The sequence below is a fragment of the Petaurus breviceps genome, unplaced genomic scaffold (genome assembly GCF_028583685.1).
Source record: "Petaurus breviceps papuanus isolate PSGF00001 unplaced genomic scaffold, PetGlider_PUasm1.0 98, whole genome shotgun sequence".
Classification (NCBI taxonomy): Eukaryota; Metazoa; Chordata; class Mammalia; order Diprotodontia; family Petauridae; genus Petaurus; species Petaurus breviceps.
In genome coordinates, this window is record NW_027187460.1 from 28949558 (window position 1) to 28966985 (window position 17428).

At 39.9% G+C, this 17428-nt stretch overlaps 1 long non-coding RNA gene across 4 annotated transcripts in view; it reads left to right on the top strand.

Annotated features, from left to right (window-relative positions):
- Positions 1–484: 484 nt before the first annotated feature.
- LOC138156137 (uncharacterized) overlaps positions 485–17428 on the top strand; it is a 42306-nt gene continuing 25362 nt past the window's right edge. For 3 of the 4 annotated variants that reach the window (XR_011167078.1, XR_011167080.1, XR_011167079.1), the window contains exons 1-2: positions 485–1052; positions 2162–2249. This is a non-coding gene — a long non-coding RNA (uncharacterized lncRNA). Of the gene's footprint in view, positions 1053–2161; positions 2255–17428 lie in introns of all 4 variants that reach the window. The other variant, XR_011167081.1, reaches the window with a different exon arrangement.

Here is a 17428-nt window from a genome sequence, read left to right on the forward strand (position 1 = left end):
CACATGCAGTCTTCCTGTGTTGTTGTTGTGACTGAACAGAGCCAAGATTTCTGGCAGCCCTCCCCCATGATGAGGCAGATGCTGGCTGCCCACCCTTGGTGACTGAGCCAGATCCTGGAGCTCCTCCTGGACCCTGATGCTCTGATGGATGCCTTGATTGTGGGGCTGTTAGCACAGTCTTGCACAACCTCCTCCTCAGCCAACCTGCGGCTCCCACTCGTTCCCCTAGACAGGTGTCACTGCTAAGGTATTCATTGAGTCATATACACCCCTGGCTCTCCTAGTTCCTCCAGCATAGAAAACCTTCTGACTGAGCACACTGGGTCGGTCAATAGCACCAGTTTAATACACAGACATCTTCCCCAATGCCTGTTGGATACAGAGAAGGAATCATTTTTAATTCAATGTCACCATACTTGTATCAGACACATTCTTGAAATTATAGGCAGCTTCAAAGTGCATCCCTCAGGATGGGAGTCCCCAGACAGGAGGCAATCATCATATTGAAGGGCCCCAAGATTATGCCATGTATGAATCATTGGAGGAAAATAGACATGTTTAGCTTTGAGAAGCTAAGGCTTAGGGAGGGGCATGTTAGAATCTTCAGCTGTGGAACAGAGTAGACATGCTTGGCATGGCCTCAGGAGCCATTGGGTAGAATTGCAAAGAGGCAAATCTAGGCCAATGCAAGGAAAAGCCTGTCAATGATTCGAATGATCCCAAAGTGTAGTGGACTGGGAGGAGTGGGCTGCCCCTCAGGGGAGCGCTTCAAAGCAAAGGCTGAATGCCCAGTTAGATAACATCTGTAAGATGCTGTGTAAAACTTGAAGCACTACATGCATGGTAGCGACTTCTTAGATTCTTGTTTAGGGATAGGTTGTATGAGTTGGCTGCTGTGTTCCTTTCCAGCTCTGACACTATGTGAGCCTGTCTCTACCCTGGGTTACTCCAAATACAATGCGATGAAATTTTGTTAGATGCTTCTACATCTCCGACAGGCAAGCTCAAGAGACGGCGAGAAAAGGAGAGACAAGACTAAGCAAAAGGAGGAGGTTAGTGTGGGGAAAGTGGAGGCCATACAAGAAGGGGACTCTTGCTGTTTTTTCTTTTCTATTTTTTCCTTTGATTTTTTACTAGCCCATATACAAATAGCTATCAGGAAGGTAGTCTGGTAGATAGTGAAGAGTGCTGTATTGGAGACAGAGGATCTGGATAGAAATCCTTTATTATTTACTACCTGTATGACTTTGGGAAAATCACTTTCTTTTCTCTAGACCTTAGTTGGTTGTGTCTGACTCTACATGATCCCATTTGGGGTTTTTGTGGCAAAGATACTGGAGTGATTTGCCATTTCCTTCTCCAGCTCATTTGACATATGAGGATCTGGGGAAAACAGGGTTAAGTGACTTGCCCAGGGTCACACAGCTAATAAGTGTCTGGGTCTACATTTGACCTCATGGAATGGGTCTTCCTGATTCTAAGCCCAGTGCTCTATCCACTATACAATCTCACTGTCCAGACCTTAGTTTCCTAGTCTATAAAATGAAAATATTAGGTTAAAAGCTCTCTAATATCTAAGAACGGGCAACTAGGTGGAGTGGTGGCTAGAGTGCCAGGCCTACAGTCAGGAAGACTTATCTTCCTGAATTCAAATCTGGCCTCAGCTACTTACTAGCTGTGTGACCTTGGGTAAGTCACTTAACCCTGTTTGTCTCTGTTTCCTTATCTGTAAAATGAGCTAGAGAAGGTTTTGGCAAACCATTTCAATATCTTTCCAAAGAAAACCACAAAGAGTTGGACACAACTGAGAACAACTGAACAACAGCAACGGCAACAAATATTTAACAGCAGTCAACATTTATATCCCACTTACAAGGTGTTAGACACTGTGCTAAGCACTTTTACAGTTGTCATCATCTCATTTAATCCTCACAACTCTGGGAGGAAGGTGGTATTACTATTCCCATTTTACAAATGAGGAAACTGAGGCAGAAAGAAATTAAGTGATTTGTCCAGGGTGATGCAACTAGTGAGTGGTTGGGGCTGAATTCAAACTCGTATCTTCCTGACTCCAGGCTTAGCGCTCTGACCATTGTGTCCTGAACCCACACAATTCTTTCTCTGAACATAAAAATAACTCATATTTCTATTACACCTCCAGGGTTACAAATCACCTCTCCTTTCAACGACTTCGTGAAGCAGTGTAAATTTCACTACATCTAATTCATAGATGCTGAAACTGAGATCCGGTAAGGTGAGGTAAATGGGCCCAGATACAGAATGATAGATAATTCAGCTGTGAATGCAACGATGATGCTTCTTCATCACCCCAGTTAGTTACACAACAAGAAGCATTCTCAGTTGTCCATATTTTGCTGGGAGACAGCTTTAAAAACCATTGCCTCTTTGCTACTCCTTAGAGAGCCTGGCAAGTGTGGGTCTCAGCACCAGATAGCATAGCTATCAGCCTTTATTGCATCTTGAGTGATGATGGAGGACCTTTAACTGTGGAAAAGATTTCATTGGTCATAAGACTGGTCTCATTAACTCTGCATCCTGCTTGGAGCTCTCAATTCTGCTGTTAGGAGTCTAGAGGGAAAACAGTGAATGGGCCATAGGATGCCAATACCCATCTAATGGAGACGATGTAATGTCCTCTACCGCTTTGGGCGGCTTTGTAACCTCCCTCCCTATTTCATTGTGTAGGCCTAGGAGTTTGATTGCTTAATAATAAAGCACAGGGTTGAATTTCTTGCCACTGGTTTAAACATATCTACATATCAGGTTAGAAACACATTTGAAGCTGGGTTCTCCTTGGCTCGGCCCAAAGGGATCTTTGGTTGTAAATTAGGACCCTTTGGAAAAACATGTGAACTCTGACATTGGTTCCTGAAACTACTTCTTTACTTGTCTTTTAGGAGCTAACAATGGTGTGGGGAATTGGAGAATAAATTCAATTCACCTCAATTCAACACATACTGATTAAGGACTTTCTGTGAACAGAGCACAGTGGTAGGCACTGGGGAGAATAGAAAGTTTAGATTACAGAATCCCAAAGGCTTCAGGGCACCCTGGGACCACCTGGATCAACTTTATATCAATCCGTAAATATCTGTTAAGGATCTATCATGTATTAGGCATTGTGCTAGGTGTTTGGAACACAAAGACAAAAACGAAGTAGGCTCTGCCCTCAAAGATAATGATATCAAGTGATAATAACATACATTTATGGTTTGCCAAGTTAATTGGTCAGTCAGCAAGCATTTGTTAAGTTATCACTATGAGCTAAGCACTTTACAAATATTATCTTATTTGATCCTCACAACAACCCTGGGAGGTAGGTACTAATATCATCCCTACTTTACAGTTGAGGAATCTGAGGCAGATAAAAGCCAAGTGACTTGCTCAGAGTCACACAGCTAGTAATATCTGAGACTGGATTTGAATTCAGGGCTTCCTGACTCCAGGATTGTCATTCTATCCACTGTGCCACATAACTGCTTCTGACAGAATCATCTGCATAGAGATATTAATTGAATTCAAGGGAATTGATGAGATAATCAAGAAAGACAGTATAGTGGAAGAAGAGAAGAGGGCCAAGGACAGACCTTTGGAGGTCAGCCATAGTTAGTGGGTGTGATATGTATGGAAATCCAGCAAAGAAGTTTATCTTGGTATATAAAGCGAAATCTAATTTCTTCCATCCTGTCCAATTTTCCAGCAGGGTTTTATTTTTTATTTTTTTTGTTAAATCAAATAGTATCTTATTATCTCAGTAGGTTTTTTTCCTTTACATCTATCAAATACTAGGCTACTAGACAGGGCAGCTAGGGGATGTAATGGGTAGAACGCTGAGTCTAGAGTCAGGAAGACTAATCTTCTTGAGTTCAAATCCAGCCTCAGTCACTTACTAGCTAGGCAAGTCACTTAGCCCTGTTTGCCTCAGTTTTCTATCTATAAAATGAGCTGGAGAAGAAAATGGCAAATCACTCCAATCACTCCAGTATCTTTGCCAAGAAAACTCCAACTTGGGGTAGCTAGGTGGTGCAGTGAGTAGAGCATCGGCCCTGGAGTCAGGAGGACCTGAGTTCAAATGCAGCCTCAGACACATAATATTTACTTTGCCCTTCCTTTTCACCTCCAAAAAAAAAAAAGCAAAAAAGAAAACTCTAACTGGGGTCATGAAGACTTGGACATAATTGAAATAACTCAACAATAACAAGCTACAGTAAGATAATATTTTTTCTTTATGTTGTCTACCTAATCTGTCCCATAGATGGATCCCACTATTTTTTGACCAGCACCAATTTTTTTTTGGAGAATTACAATTTTGTAGTATAGTTTACGATTTGGTGATGGAAGGCTCCCTTTATTCCATTTTCCCTCATTATTACCCTTGAGATTTTTGACCTTTTTGTTTCCATGTGAATTTTGTTATTCTTTTTTTCTGATTCCATTAAGTAATCTTTTGGTGGTATGAATGGCATGGCATTGAAAAAGTAAATTAATTGTGTAATATTGTTATTTTTATTATATTGACTCATCCCACTCATGAGCAATTAACATTTTTCCAATTATTTAGATCTTTATTTGTAAACAATACCTTGCAATTGTATTTATATAGTTTTTGTGTTTATCTTGGTAGGTAGACTCCCATGTATTTTATACAGTTGTTATTTTAAAAGATGAAATTTCTCCATCTTTTTCCTGCTGGGTTTTATTGATTTTATATAAAAATGCTGATGATTGTGCAGATTTATTTTATATCTTGCAAATTGCTGATGTTACTAATTGTTTCAAGTGTTTTTTAGTTGACTCTTTAGGATTCTTTAAATACACCATCATATCAATATGCAAAAGTGATAATTTTGTTTCTCCTGTATCTGTGGTTATGTCTTCAACTTCTTTTTCTTATCTTATTTAAGTGACCAACATTTCTTGTACTCTTCAGATAAAAGTGGTGAAAATGGACATCCTTGTTCCACCCTTGAATTTATTAGGAAGGATTCTAGTTTATCTCCATTACATATGATGGTAGCTCTTAGTTTTGTGTATATGCTATTTGCCATCTTAAGGAAAGATCCAAATGGATGCAAGACCTAAGTATAAAAGATCAATTATAAATTTGAGAAATAATTTATATAATAACAACACTGTTAAGACAAACAACTCTGAAAGCTTAAGAACTATGATCATTATAATGATCATTCATGATTCCAGAGAACCGTTGGTGAAATACGCTCTCCATTGTAGAGAGAGGATGGATTTAGAGTGAAGAATGAGACACATTTTTGTACACAGCCAATGAAGATACTTGTTTTGCTTCACTATGCATATTTGTTTCAAGGCATTTGCTTTTCTTTCCCCCTCCCTTCCCTTCACAGAATGGAATGTGGGAGGGAGAGAAAATATATTTCTGTTAATTAAAACATACTTTTAAAAATAGAGAGGTTGGGGGGATGCTACAGATGTGGAATGTTGCATGTATTTCCAGATGAGATCACTGTATTGTTAACTTTGCATAATTGCTTTACTTTACAAGAGACTTCTCATCAGATCAGGGGTAATCTGGAAATATTTGTAATCTAAAAACAAAACACGGTTTTTTTTTTAATCCAGCAAAAAGGAGAATAATGTCTTGAAAAATCTAGAGAGGAAAGACTGTGCAGGAGATGATAATTAACAGTGTTGAAGACTGTAGAGAGGTCAAGAAGCATAACGATTGAGAAAAAGCATTCAGTATCTCATTGAATTTTTACAACTCCGTGAATTAAGCACTATAGCTGTTATAGGTGGTGCAGTAGATAGAGCACAGAGCCTGTAGTCAGGAGGAGATGAGTTCAAACGTGACCTCCAATATGTCCTAACTGTGTGAGCCTGGCCAAGTCACTTAACCTTTTGGCCTCAGTTTCCTCATTTGTAAAATGGGTATAATAATAGCACCTACCTCCCAGAGTTCTTAGGAGGATCAAATGAGATAATTGTAAAGTTCTTATCATAGTGCTCAGCATAAGTATATAATATATATTATATATATAATATATATACATAAGTGCCATATAAATGTTATCTATTGATTGTTATTATACCCATTTTATAGATGTTTTTTTTTCCTGACAAGATCATGGAATCACAAAGATGGAAATTCTAACCTGTACTTGAAAAAGATTCCCTTTTGCAACACAACTGTTGACAATTCATCTAGTTTTTGCCTGAAGATCTCCAGAGAATGGAGGGGGAACCAGTCACCTCTTGATATCCTATGGAACTTTTGGCAGGTTCTAATTGTAACATCAAGCCTAATTGCACCTCTTTTCAATTTATAAAATAACTGACTTTTCTAAAGAGGCATATGTGTGTTATCTCATATTAAGGCCAACAACAGCTCCATCAGGTACATGCCATAAGTTTTATTGATTCCCGTTTTGAAGATAATGTAATTTGTTCTAGAGGGGTTAAGTGTTTTGTCTGTGTTCACACAGCTAGTAGAAGCCAGAGGCAAGTTTTAAACCCAGTTCTCCTTAGCTTCACGTCCAATAGTCTACTACCCACACTGCCTTTCTAAGGCACTTAGTTCTTTTCACCAATCCTCAGGTGGCACAAGCCCAAGACCCTTTACCATCCTATTTGCCTTAGTCTAAATCCCTTTTTGCTTATCTTTGCTAAAGCATATCATGAAAACTGCATGTGGAATCTCAGATATGTACTGACTAGGGTAGAGCAAAGTATTAAGTAATTAATACCCTCTCCTTAGTCTTGGACACCAGACCTTTCTCACTGTGTAGCCTCAGATCATACTCGATATCTTGGTGGCCATATCGCATTGATGATTGATATTCAATGTGCAGTCCAATAATCCCCTCCAGATCTTTTTTAGACAAACTAGTGTCTAGCTATACCTTTGTCATAATGAACTTGTGAAGCTGATTTTTTGTACCCAAGTGGAAGACTTTATGTGTATTACATGTAAAATTTCATCTTGTTTAATGAGGCCCAATATTATTCTGCACTGACTCTTAAAGTCAGAAGACTTGGGTTCAAGTCTCTCACCTTCACTACCTGTGTGACCTTAGACAAGATGCTTGACCACCATGAGCCTCAGTGTCTAGAAAAGGAGTAGGTTGGACTAGACAACCTCTGAGGTCCCTTCCACATCTACATTTATGCTCCTATAAATTTCCCAGCAGTTTCCCTGTTGTTCATTATATTCAAGAAGTGACACCCACTCGGGGAAATTTTTCTTGGGAATCCCAATCAGTATCCATGAGGCCCACCTGAGTCTGACTCTGTCTTTGGGAAAGATCCAAGCCACCCAAGGGCACAAAAGTTAGCTGATCTATCTACCAACACTGGAAACAGCCCATTTTCCTTCTTGGAACTGAACCAGTTATCTGCTTTCAACTTGGCTATATAACCTTTGGCTATGGCATTGATATATTCCCCCACCCCCAGCCCTGTTCCTCCTACTACCCTTCTCGATTTGTATTGCTGGTACCAATAGCTTCCCAGTCTCTGAATTACTGGTAACATCAGGGTTATCTTTGATTCCTCCTTTCAATTCATTTCCCACATCCAGTCACTTGCCAAGCCCTTTAGATTATTTTTCATATTCCTTCTCTGCTTAATGCCCTGTCTAACTGCTTCTTTTCACCTCTTCTAGCCCAGACTATTATATCAGTTTCCTAATCAGCCTTCTTGTCTTCTTTCTATCTCATTTCCAATCTATTTTTCATGCTTTGGCTTTAATCTTCCTAATGCACCACTCTAATAATGCCATGCCTTGACTTAAAGACTTTCAGTGACTTCCCATTGCTGCCTAAATAAAGTAAGAACCTCTTATTCTAGGTTTCAAGACCTTGTTTTTTTCTCAATCAAACCTATGTTTCCAGCCTTATCTCAAAGTACTCTCTTTGGAATACTTTCCATCCCGTATTCTCATCTTGCCTTCCATTCATCTCTGGACCATTGCTCTTGGTGTCTCTCATATCTAGAATGAACGCCCCTCCCTCATTTCCCTTTGTGGAATCCTCTCCTTTCCTTCCTTCAAGGCTCAACTCAGGTACTACCTTCTTCCATAAAGCCTTTCTTTATGCTCCTCTAACTCTAACTAAAAGTAATTTCCAATAGAATTTGGGGATACTCTTGTGTCTATTACATTTTCCTTTTTAATTTGTATAGATGTCCAGGTCCTAGCTCATAGTATATACCCAGCATATAGTAGGTACTTAATAAATGTTTATGGAATCAAATGTCTTTCCCCCTATTAAATTGTAAGTTTCTTGGGTCCAAGGTCTGAAAACTGAGTGGGAGGTGGGGAAATGGTGACCATAAGTACAGATTCCCCTTTCTATGGGTTTACCTATAAAAGAGAAAAGAGATGCAGACAACAGCATGAGGGGAATGGCAGATCAAAGGCAGATTTGTTAAGGAGGGGGAGACGTTGGCTTGTTTGAAGACATGGGAATGGGATTGGTGGATAAGGAGAGATGGTAGATGAGAAAAAGAAAAGAAATGAGAGAGAGATCTGCCAAAGGAGATAGGAGAATACAGGATAAAAGTTTGGCCTTGGCAAGGAGAAGAAGGCCTGTCTCATTATCAGAAACTGGTGTAAAGGAAGAGAGGATGGAGGAAAATGAAGAGAGGTTGGACAACTCAGGTTTGACAGGGTGAGAAGAAGTATCAGATGGCCTTTATTTTTATCAATGAAATAAGAGGTGAGGTCATCTGCTGAGGTAAGGAAAGGATAAAGTATAGGATTTCTGAGGAAAGCAGGTCTGAGGATCTGAATTAAAATCTCAGCCCTGATACTTAATACTTGTGTGTTGGACAAGTCACTTCACATTCTTGGGCCTCAGTTTCCTCATCTGTAAAAGGAGAGCATTGGACTAGATGGAGTCTAAGCTTCCTTCTGCCCGCAGTCTATGGTCTTATGATTCTGAGAGAAGGTTTCTAACAGGGGCCGTCAAGAGTTTGGTCGTTACCTGGCAATATTAATGATAAATCAGCTAAGAGGTAGGTCTAAGTTGTCTTGCTTTGTCTTCAGAGTTACCTGGAGAGTTAGGTGATGTGGTAGACAGAGTGCTGGCCCTGGAGTCAGGAAGACCTGAGTACAAATCCTGCCTCAGATATTACCAGCTGTGTGATCCTAGACTAGTTACTTCACCCTGTTTGCCTCAGTTTCCTCACCTGTAAAATGAGCTGGAGAAGGAAATGGAAAACTACTCCAGCATCTCTGCCAAGAAAAGCCCAAATGGGGTCACAAGGAGTCAGACTGAAAAACGACTGAACGACAAACAGCAATTATTGTCATGTACCCTTTTGTTTTAGCTAAACCTCTCTTTAGAAATGGAGGAGTCCAGAAACAGAATCTAAAACGTGGAAATTAAAAAAAATTGTCTTATTTTTATTGATGTGATTTGTTTCTATATCATGAATTAGTTTAGTCAACAGTCAACAAACATTTGATAACCACTTACTATGTACCAGGCACTGTGCTAAGCATTGGGAATAGAAGGAAAGAAAAAAAATAAACAACCCAGCCCCGTGCTTTTGAGGAGCTTTCAGACTTATGGAACAGACAACTTGCAAAAAGCTGTGTTGGAGATAATTGATAGAGAGAAGGCAATAGCATTAAGGAGGATCACAAAAGGCTTCTTGCAGGTGGGATTTCAGCTGAGACTTGAAGGAAGCCAGGGAAGCCAGGAGTCAGAGATAAAGAAAGAAGAATTCCAGGTATGGGAGATAATGAGCATAAATGCCTAGAGTTAGGAGGGGGAGTATTTCATTTGAGGAACAGAAAAGAGACCATGGGGCAGCTAGATGGATAAAGTGCTGGGTCTAGAGGCAGGAAGACTCATCTTCCTGAGTCAAATCTGGCTGCAGACACTCACTAGTTGGGTGACCCTGGGCAAGTCACTTAACCCTGTTTGCCTCAGTTTCCTCATCTATAAAATGAGCTGGAGAAGGAAATGGCAAAACACTCCAGTATCTCTGCCAAGAAAATCCCAAATAAGCAAACACTTTTGAAAAGGGACAAGGTCAAAAGAGAAATTAAAATAAATGGGGGGTGGGATAGGATGGAGGGAAATACAGCTAGTCTTTCACAACATGACTACTATGGACATATTTTGCGTAACTACACATGTATAACCTATATTGAATTGCTTGTCTTCCCAGTGAGGCTGCGTGAGGAGGGAAGAAGGGAGAGAATCTGGAACTCAAAGTTTTAAAAACAAATGTTAAGGGGCAGCTAGGTGGCACAGTGAATAGAGTACTGGCCCTGGAGTCAGGAGAATCTGAGTTCAAATCCAGCCTCAGACACTTAACACTTACTAGCTGTGTGACCTTGGGTAAATCACTTCACCCCAATTGCCCTGCCCTCCCCCCTCCAAAAAAAAAAGCAAAAAAATAAAAACAAAACCAAACAACAAATGTTAAAAAATTATTGTTACATGCAACAGGAAAATAAGATATACGGGCAATGGGGTATAGAAATCCATCTTACCCTACAAGAAAGTAAGGGGGAAGGTTAGGGATAGGGGAGGAATATGAGAGGGCAGACTGGGAAAGGAGTAATCAGTATGCTTGCCATCTTGAGGGGTTTGAGGGGAGAGATGGGGAGAAAATGTGGAGCTCAAAATCTTGTGTAAATGAATGTTGAAAACTAATAAATAAATAAATTATTTTAAAAAGATTAAAAAAAAAAACCCAACCTAAAAATTAACCAAAGAAACAAAAAAGAAAATCCCAAATGGGGTCATGAAGAATTAGACAGGACTGAAAAAAGACTAAACTACAACAAAAGAGACTATCAGAATCAGGTCTCAATGAGTGCAAGAATATGGAAGAGTAGGAAAGGAAAAAAGGTTTAAGATAAAAGCAAGTTTGTTGTCTATGCAGGAGGCATTCCAAACACAACAGCAGAGGGGGTGGCAGATAGCTTTAGAGGGGGACATTGGGGAATGAGTGGTTGGCTTGAGGGGGATGAGCAGAAGGGAGTGGTATGGAGAACCGGCTTTGAACAATGACTGCTGGGGGTTCAGAGTCCCTGGGTGGGGTGAAAGTATGACCACGTGGGAGTTTAATCATTGAGGAATGATTTCAGGTAGGTTCTCAACATTCCTAGGGGTTTGGCTTAAGGATGGAGTCTTCTCAGGGCATCAAGCCTCAGAGTGTAGTAAGCTCAGGCAAGGGGAGAGATGCAGGGAGGAGAATGAAATGCAGTTTGTCTCCTTTCTGGGCAGGACCAGTGGCAAGATGGCGTTTCCATCCTTCTCCAGCAGGCTCAGGCTAGGCAACTGTTTCCTCTGCCATCCTTGGAACAAAGGCTATTTTAGCAGTTCAGCAAAATTAATCTGCATATCAGCACTGGCATGTGCAATATCCATGGTCTCCCAGCTCTGCAATGAAGGGAGGTGTGTTTTTCTTAAATTTGATCATAATAATTATACAGTATATTTTGTTCTTTATTTTGACTTTTGATAGTCATTATATACCATATTCCTGGTTCTTGCTTGGCTCTGTATAGTTCACATATGTATTCGGATGCTTCTCTCAGTCCTTTATATTTGTCCTTTCTTATGGTACAACCATTTTCTATCAAATTCATGTACCACATTTTGTTTAGCATCTACTGTTTCCAGTTTTTGTTGTTGTTTTGCTCCTGTAGGCAGCTAGGTGGTGCAGTGGATAGAGCACTGGTCTTGGATTCAGAAGGACCTGAGTTTAAATTTGACCTCAGATATTCACTAGCTGTGTGATCCTGGGCAAGTCACTTAACTCTGTTTACCTCAGTTTCCTCATCTGTAAAATGAGCTGGGGAAGAAAATAGCAAACCATTCCAGTATGTCTGCCAACAAAACCCCAAATGGGGTCAGTGGAGAGTTGGTCATGACTGAAATGACCCAACAACAAGTTTTGCTACCACAAAAAGTGTTGCCATGGATATTTTTGTGTCTATCAGACCTTTCTTTCTTTGACTTTGTTGGGGTATATGCCTAGCAATGGGATTAATGAGTCAAAGAACATGGGCATTTTAGTCACTTTTAAAATAATCTCTTTCTTTGACTTTGTTGGGGTATATGCCTAGCAATGGGATTAATGAGTCAAAGAACACGGGCATTTTAGTCACTTTTAAAATAATCTCCAAATACTTTCAGAACGGCTGGACCACTTCACAGCTCCACCAACAACAGTGTATTTGTGTGTCTGTCTTTGCCCAGCTCCAAAATTAATAGGTTTCCATCTTTTGTCATCTTTGCCAATTTGCTGGGTGAGACTTCAGAGTTATTTTTGATTTGCATTTTTCTTATCGTTGATCTGAAACCTCTTGTATAGTTTGTTAATATTTACAACTTTTCTTTTGAGAACTCTGTTCAAATCCTTTTCTACTTTTCCTTTGGGAAATGGAAAATGCTTGGAATTCTAACCTACGTTGGCCATTCTGTGTTATTAGATCTCCTTGGTACTAGTGTATACCTGCCCTAGTAAATATGGCTAGAACCATGTTTGTCTTCTAGGGAAGAGATGATTACAAAGTCCTGTGCAAATTCTGGACTATAATATGTTGCAAGCAGCAAGCAAATACAAAACTATTTTTTTGAAACCACCCCAAAGAGATTATTGTAGTCTCTTTTTAATTCTATGTACAATGATATTGCTACACTCTCACTTCTGGGAGCTCAGCCCCGATTAATTTTATAGTTTTCTCCCCAAAATTTTAAATTTTGAAGGGATGTCAGGGTTGCCAAGTAGGGCCCAGTGGGAAGTTCAGAAGTTGTTTCAGGTTGTTTCAGGACAGACAGGAAGGGCAATGATTAGGGTCAGGGGGAAAGGTCGGGGAGCCCCCTTTAGCACCCTTGCTCTCAGAGAAGATCCTCTGGTATCTCTGGAGAGGCAGGAGCTGAGTTATTTGTGATACTCTGAACAGAAATCTGCCCAGTTTAGGGGAAACGTCTATCAGTGCTATTTAGAATGGAATTGAATAGCCATTAGAATGGCCCTGCTGTTCCTTTTTAAAAGTGAGGTGCACTGGGAAGAGGACTGGTCAAGAAGCCAGGAGAACAGGGTTCTTAATCAGGTTTTCTTCACTTCCTAGCTGTATGACCTTAGGCAAATCATTTAACCTCTCTGAGGCTCAGTTTCCTCACCTGTAAAATAGATTTCAGCAGCTGGGTGGCACATTAGATAGAGCCCTAGGCCTAGAGTCAAGAAAACCTGAGTTCAAATCATAGCTTACTTATAAGTTGTGTGACCTTGGGCAAGTCACTCAACCTCTACCTGCCTCAGTTTCCTTAACTGTAAAATGGGGATGATAACAGCACCCTCCCTCCCAGGGTTGTTGTAAGAATCAAATGAGATAGTATCTATAAAATGCTTTGCAAATCTGAAAGCACTGTTACAAATATTATCCAATTTGGTCCTTGCATCAAACCTGGGAGGTAGATGCTGTTATTATCTCCATTTAACAGATGGGGAAGCGGCTCCTCCAAACTGCATGAGTACCTGTTGTACTGGGGATCAGTGGATCACCATAGAGCAAGCCGACTTTCAACGTGACTATATTTGCCGAAATGTAGGAATCAATGTAGCCTACAAACACAGGGTCTCAGAGCTTATGTAACACTGAAAAATGCAGAGAGAATAGAATATTGATAATAGACCTAGCATCTTTGGTATAGCTAAACAACAGCTTCTAGATACTCAGCCTACTTCTAAGGCTAAGCAGGGCTGTCCTGCCAGCCTGCCTGCTGGCCCTCCTCCTCCTCCTGCTGCAAGAGCGAGATGAATGTTCTTACATATTAACTATGTTGAACTACTCTGGCTGGAGCATTCTTGGAACACAGCTGATTCCAATGATAAAGGAGCCTAGGGAAGAGAATCCAGCTGTCTTTCCCTGGTGAGATCTGTGTTATCTTTAGATAGAGAATGCATAACTAGAAACCAGCACTTGGGATAAGTAACAAAATACCCTTTCCTTGTGCTGAATGGCCAACTGCTATTCAGAATAACTGAAGTTTATGAGACTGGCTGTTTGTATGCCACAGGCATACTGAGGGTAACCAGGGTGAGGGAACAACATGGAAACTCTGTTGTTTATAGAGGCAGTGTGGTCTAATGGACAATGCACAGGACTGGGAATAAATCTGTGTTTGAGTCCTGGCTGTAGTACTTTCTAGCTGTGACCCTGGATAAGTCACTTGATTTTTCTAAGGCTCAGGTTTCTTCATCTGTGAAATGGGTATCATCCTACTACTCACTGGTATTACATATCCCAGGGCTGTTCTGAAGAAAGCACTATCTGAAGCTTACATCACTACAGAAATCATGAGTTGGTATCAGTGCTGTTGCACTGTCCACCAAGCTGTGAGGGTTTTCTCCCAGTGTTTTCCATGCATAAGTTCTTGGGAAATCTGGTATTGTATGGATGTGACCAAGCTCATAGAAGTCTGGTGTTGTATGGATGTGACCAAGCTCATAGGTTCATAGATTTAGGTCTGGAAGGAAACTTAGAGGTCACTTCGTCCAACCTTCTCATTTTGTTAGGTGAGAAAACTGAGGACCAGATATATTAGGGGACTTGACTAAATCCACAAAGGTCATAAATGGAAGAATTAGGATTCAAATCCACATCTCAGATGCCACATTCAGCTCCCTATCCCCTGCTCCATGGTGCCTCCACTGATGGGCATCCCATCAGAAAATTCTACTGCTAATGATATTCTCCTTTTTAGAATACTAAGTATGAAAATTTCTATGTGTCAAAAATACTTTATGGGGCCATGTAAAAAAGTGAAACTCAGCTTAATTCTCTCTCCTTTTTTCTCACTGATCCAGTAGATTTTTAAAAAATACCCTCAGGACTTACAAAGCAGAATTTATATATTCTCTCAAGATTGTTCAAGGTCAAAGTGTTCTATAACCAAGTGAGTTTGGAAAACTGTAGCTTAGAGACAACACTTAAATCATCAAGTCTCAGAAAAACTCTATGACATCAAGAGAAGCAGTTCTGTGACGGCCAACTTCTAATTAAGGAAAATGGGGGCACACACATACATTCTTGGAAACTGAACGTCCCAGAGGCTTTTAAATCCAGGACATTTTCTACAAACCTGGGGTTTCTGGCAAAGCGAACCTCACCTGTGTGCAGAAGATAATGTGCATTCCCCAGCACCTTTGCCAAAAACCACACACACACACACACACACACACACACACACAGATTCAGGGGAAAACCTCCATGATGGGCAAGGAGGTAAAATGGATTTGAGTTAATCCAGTTACAAATCTCAGGGAAAGGAAAAACAGATTTATACTCCTTGACCCAATTATAGGGTTTATTGATAATATACAAACCATCAGTGTTACACACAGGAAGGATGCAAGGATACATGTGCCCATCACCTTTCCTACTCACTAATTTCATAGCTGTTCTGGCCCCTGAGAGGCAAAGCAGTATATGTGGTTTTATCTTATTTATGCTTTACATATCTTATTTATATTTTTGTGTATCTTATTTTATTATATTTTATGTGGGTGTATATGGAAATTTTATATTTTTATTTATATTATCTTATTTATATTTTTATTGGGACCAATGTATTTATTGATCTAGGGAACTCCCAATGCATAAACTCTCCCAAAGATTCAGGTCATCAAATGCCTTGAAACATGTAACCTTAGAGGGTTGCCTGAGGAATTGAGAGGTTAAGTACCTTGCTTATATAATAGTTATGATACCTAGTACTTATATAGTGCTTATTATGTGTTAGGCACTGAGCTAAAGGTGCTTTAGAGATATTATCTCATTTAATCCTCACAACAACCCTGGGAGATAGGTTCTATTATTATCTCCATTTTTGCAGTTAAAGAAACTGAGGAAAACAGAGGTTAAGTGAGTTGTCAAGGGTCACAAGCTAGTAAGTATCTAAGATGGGATTTGAACTCAGGCCTTCCTGACTCTGGGCCCAGCTCTCTGTCCCCTGTATCTCTACATAACAATATAATGGAAACAGATAGTATCTGTCAAAGGCAGCACTTAAACTCAAGTCTTTTTTACTTCAAGACAGAATGAGATAATCACCTTCCTAGTTCCAAAAATTATGTTCTTCTCAATGTAACCTATCACTTTAACTATTTTGGCTGCCATGGTCATGCTGTTGACTTGTAGTCAGCTAACAACCTTAGATCTTCTCATGAACCAGGACCTCATCTATCCTTGATTTGTAGAATTGATTTTTTTAATGCAATGTAAGACTTAATGTTGTATTTCTATTAAATTCCACCTGACTGGATTCACCCCAATGTTCTAGCCTGTAGAGAATTATTTTGGATTTTTTTTGACCACTTAATGTACTTTTTATCCTGTTCAGCTTTGTGCCATCTTCAACTTTGATAAGCATGCCATTTATACCTTCATTCAGATCATCAATAACAATACTGAAAAGTTAGGACCAAGGAAAGACATTTGGTGCAAAGGAAAAGGAAGGGAATAAACATTTATTAAGCTCCTACAGTGCACTAGGAACTGTGCTAAGTGCTTTACAAATATCGTCCCATTTGATCTTCACAATAACCCTGAGAGGTAGGTGCTATTGTTATTATTTCCACTTCAAAATTAAGGGAACTGAGGCAGCCAGAGATTTAAATGACTTGTCCAGGATCACACAGCTAAGACATGTCTAGGGCTGGATTTGAACTTTGATCCTCTTGACTCTAGTTCCAGTGACACCGTGACACCATTTAGCTCATACTGCAGTACGTAAGACATCTCCCTTCAAGTTAACATCAATTCGTGAATGGTTCCTCTTTGGATCTAATGATTTATCCAGTTCCAAATTGACCAGTGCTTAGCACAGGGCTTGGCTCATAGTAGTTGCTTAATAAATATTGAGTGAGTGATTGATTGACTTAGTTGTCCTTTTTCTTAAATTTAAAATTAATTTCTTAAACCTAAGTTGATTGATGAATTCCCTGCATGTCTACATTGGTTTCTTTAGAAAGTTCAAAACTCTTCCATTTTTGTCCCCAAGACCAAATGTTCGATACTTTTCTAATATCTAGAACTATACCTATAATGCTGCCCTGATCTACCTCCTTATCTAAGACTTAGATACCCTATCTTCAGAAAAGGAACTGAGGTAGGTCTAGCTGACTTGTTCTTACCGAGACTACACTATTTTTTTAGTGACCTTTGCTCCCTTTCTTAGGTGCTCACAAAGCATTTGCTAGTTTTGCTAATTAGAATTTTTTCCAGAAATCAGAGTCAAATTTATCTCTGTTTCTCAAATCAGGACAATATTTACCCAGATCTGTTCTTGAGGCAACTCTCCCATTTTGCCTGATCTTCCAAAGATCACTGACATTGGTGGTAACATCTGAGGGTCCATCTCTGCCAGCTCTTTTTAGTACCCAACGATGCACGTCCTTG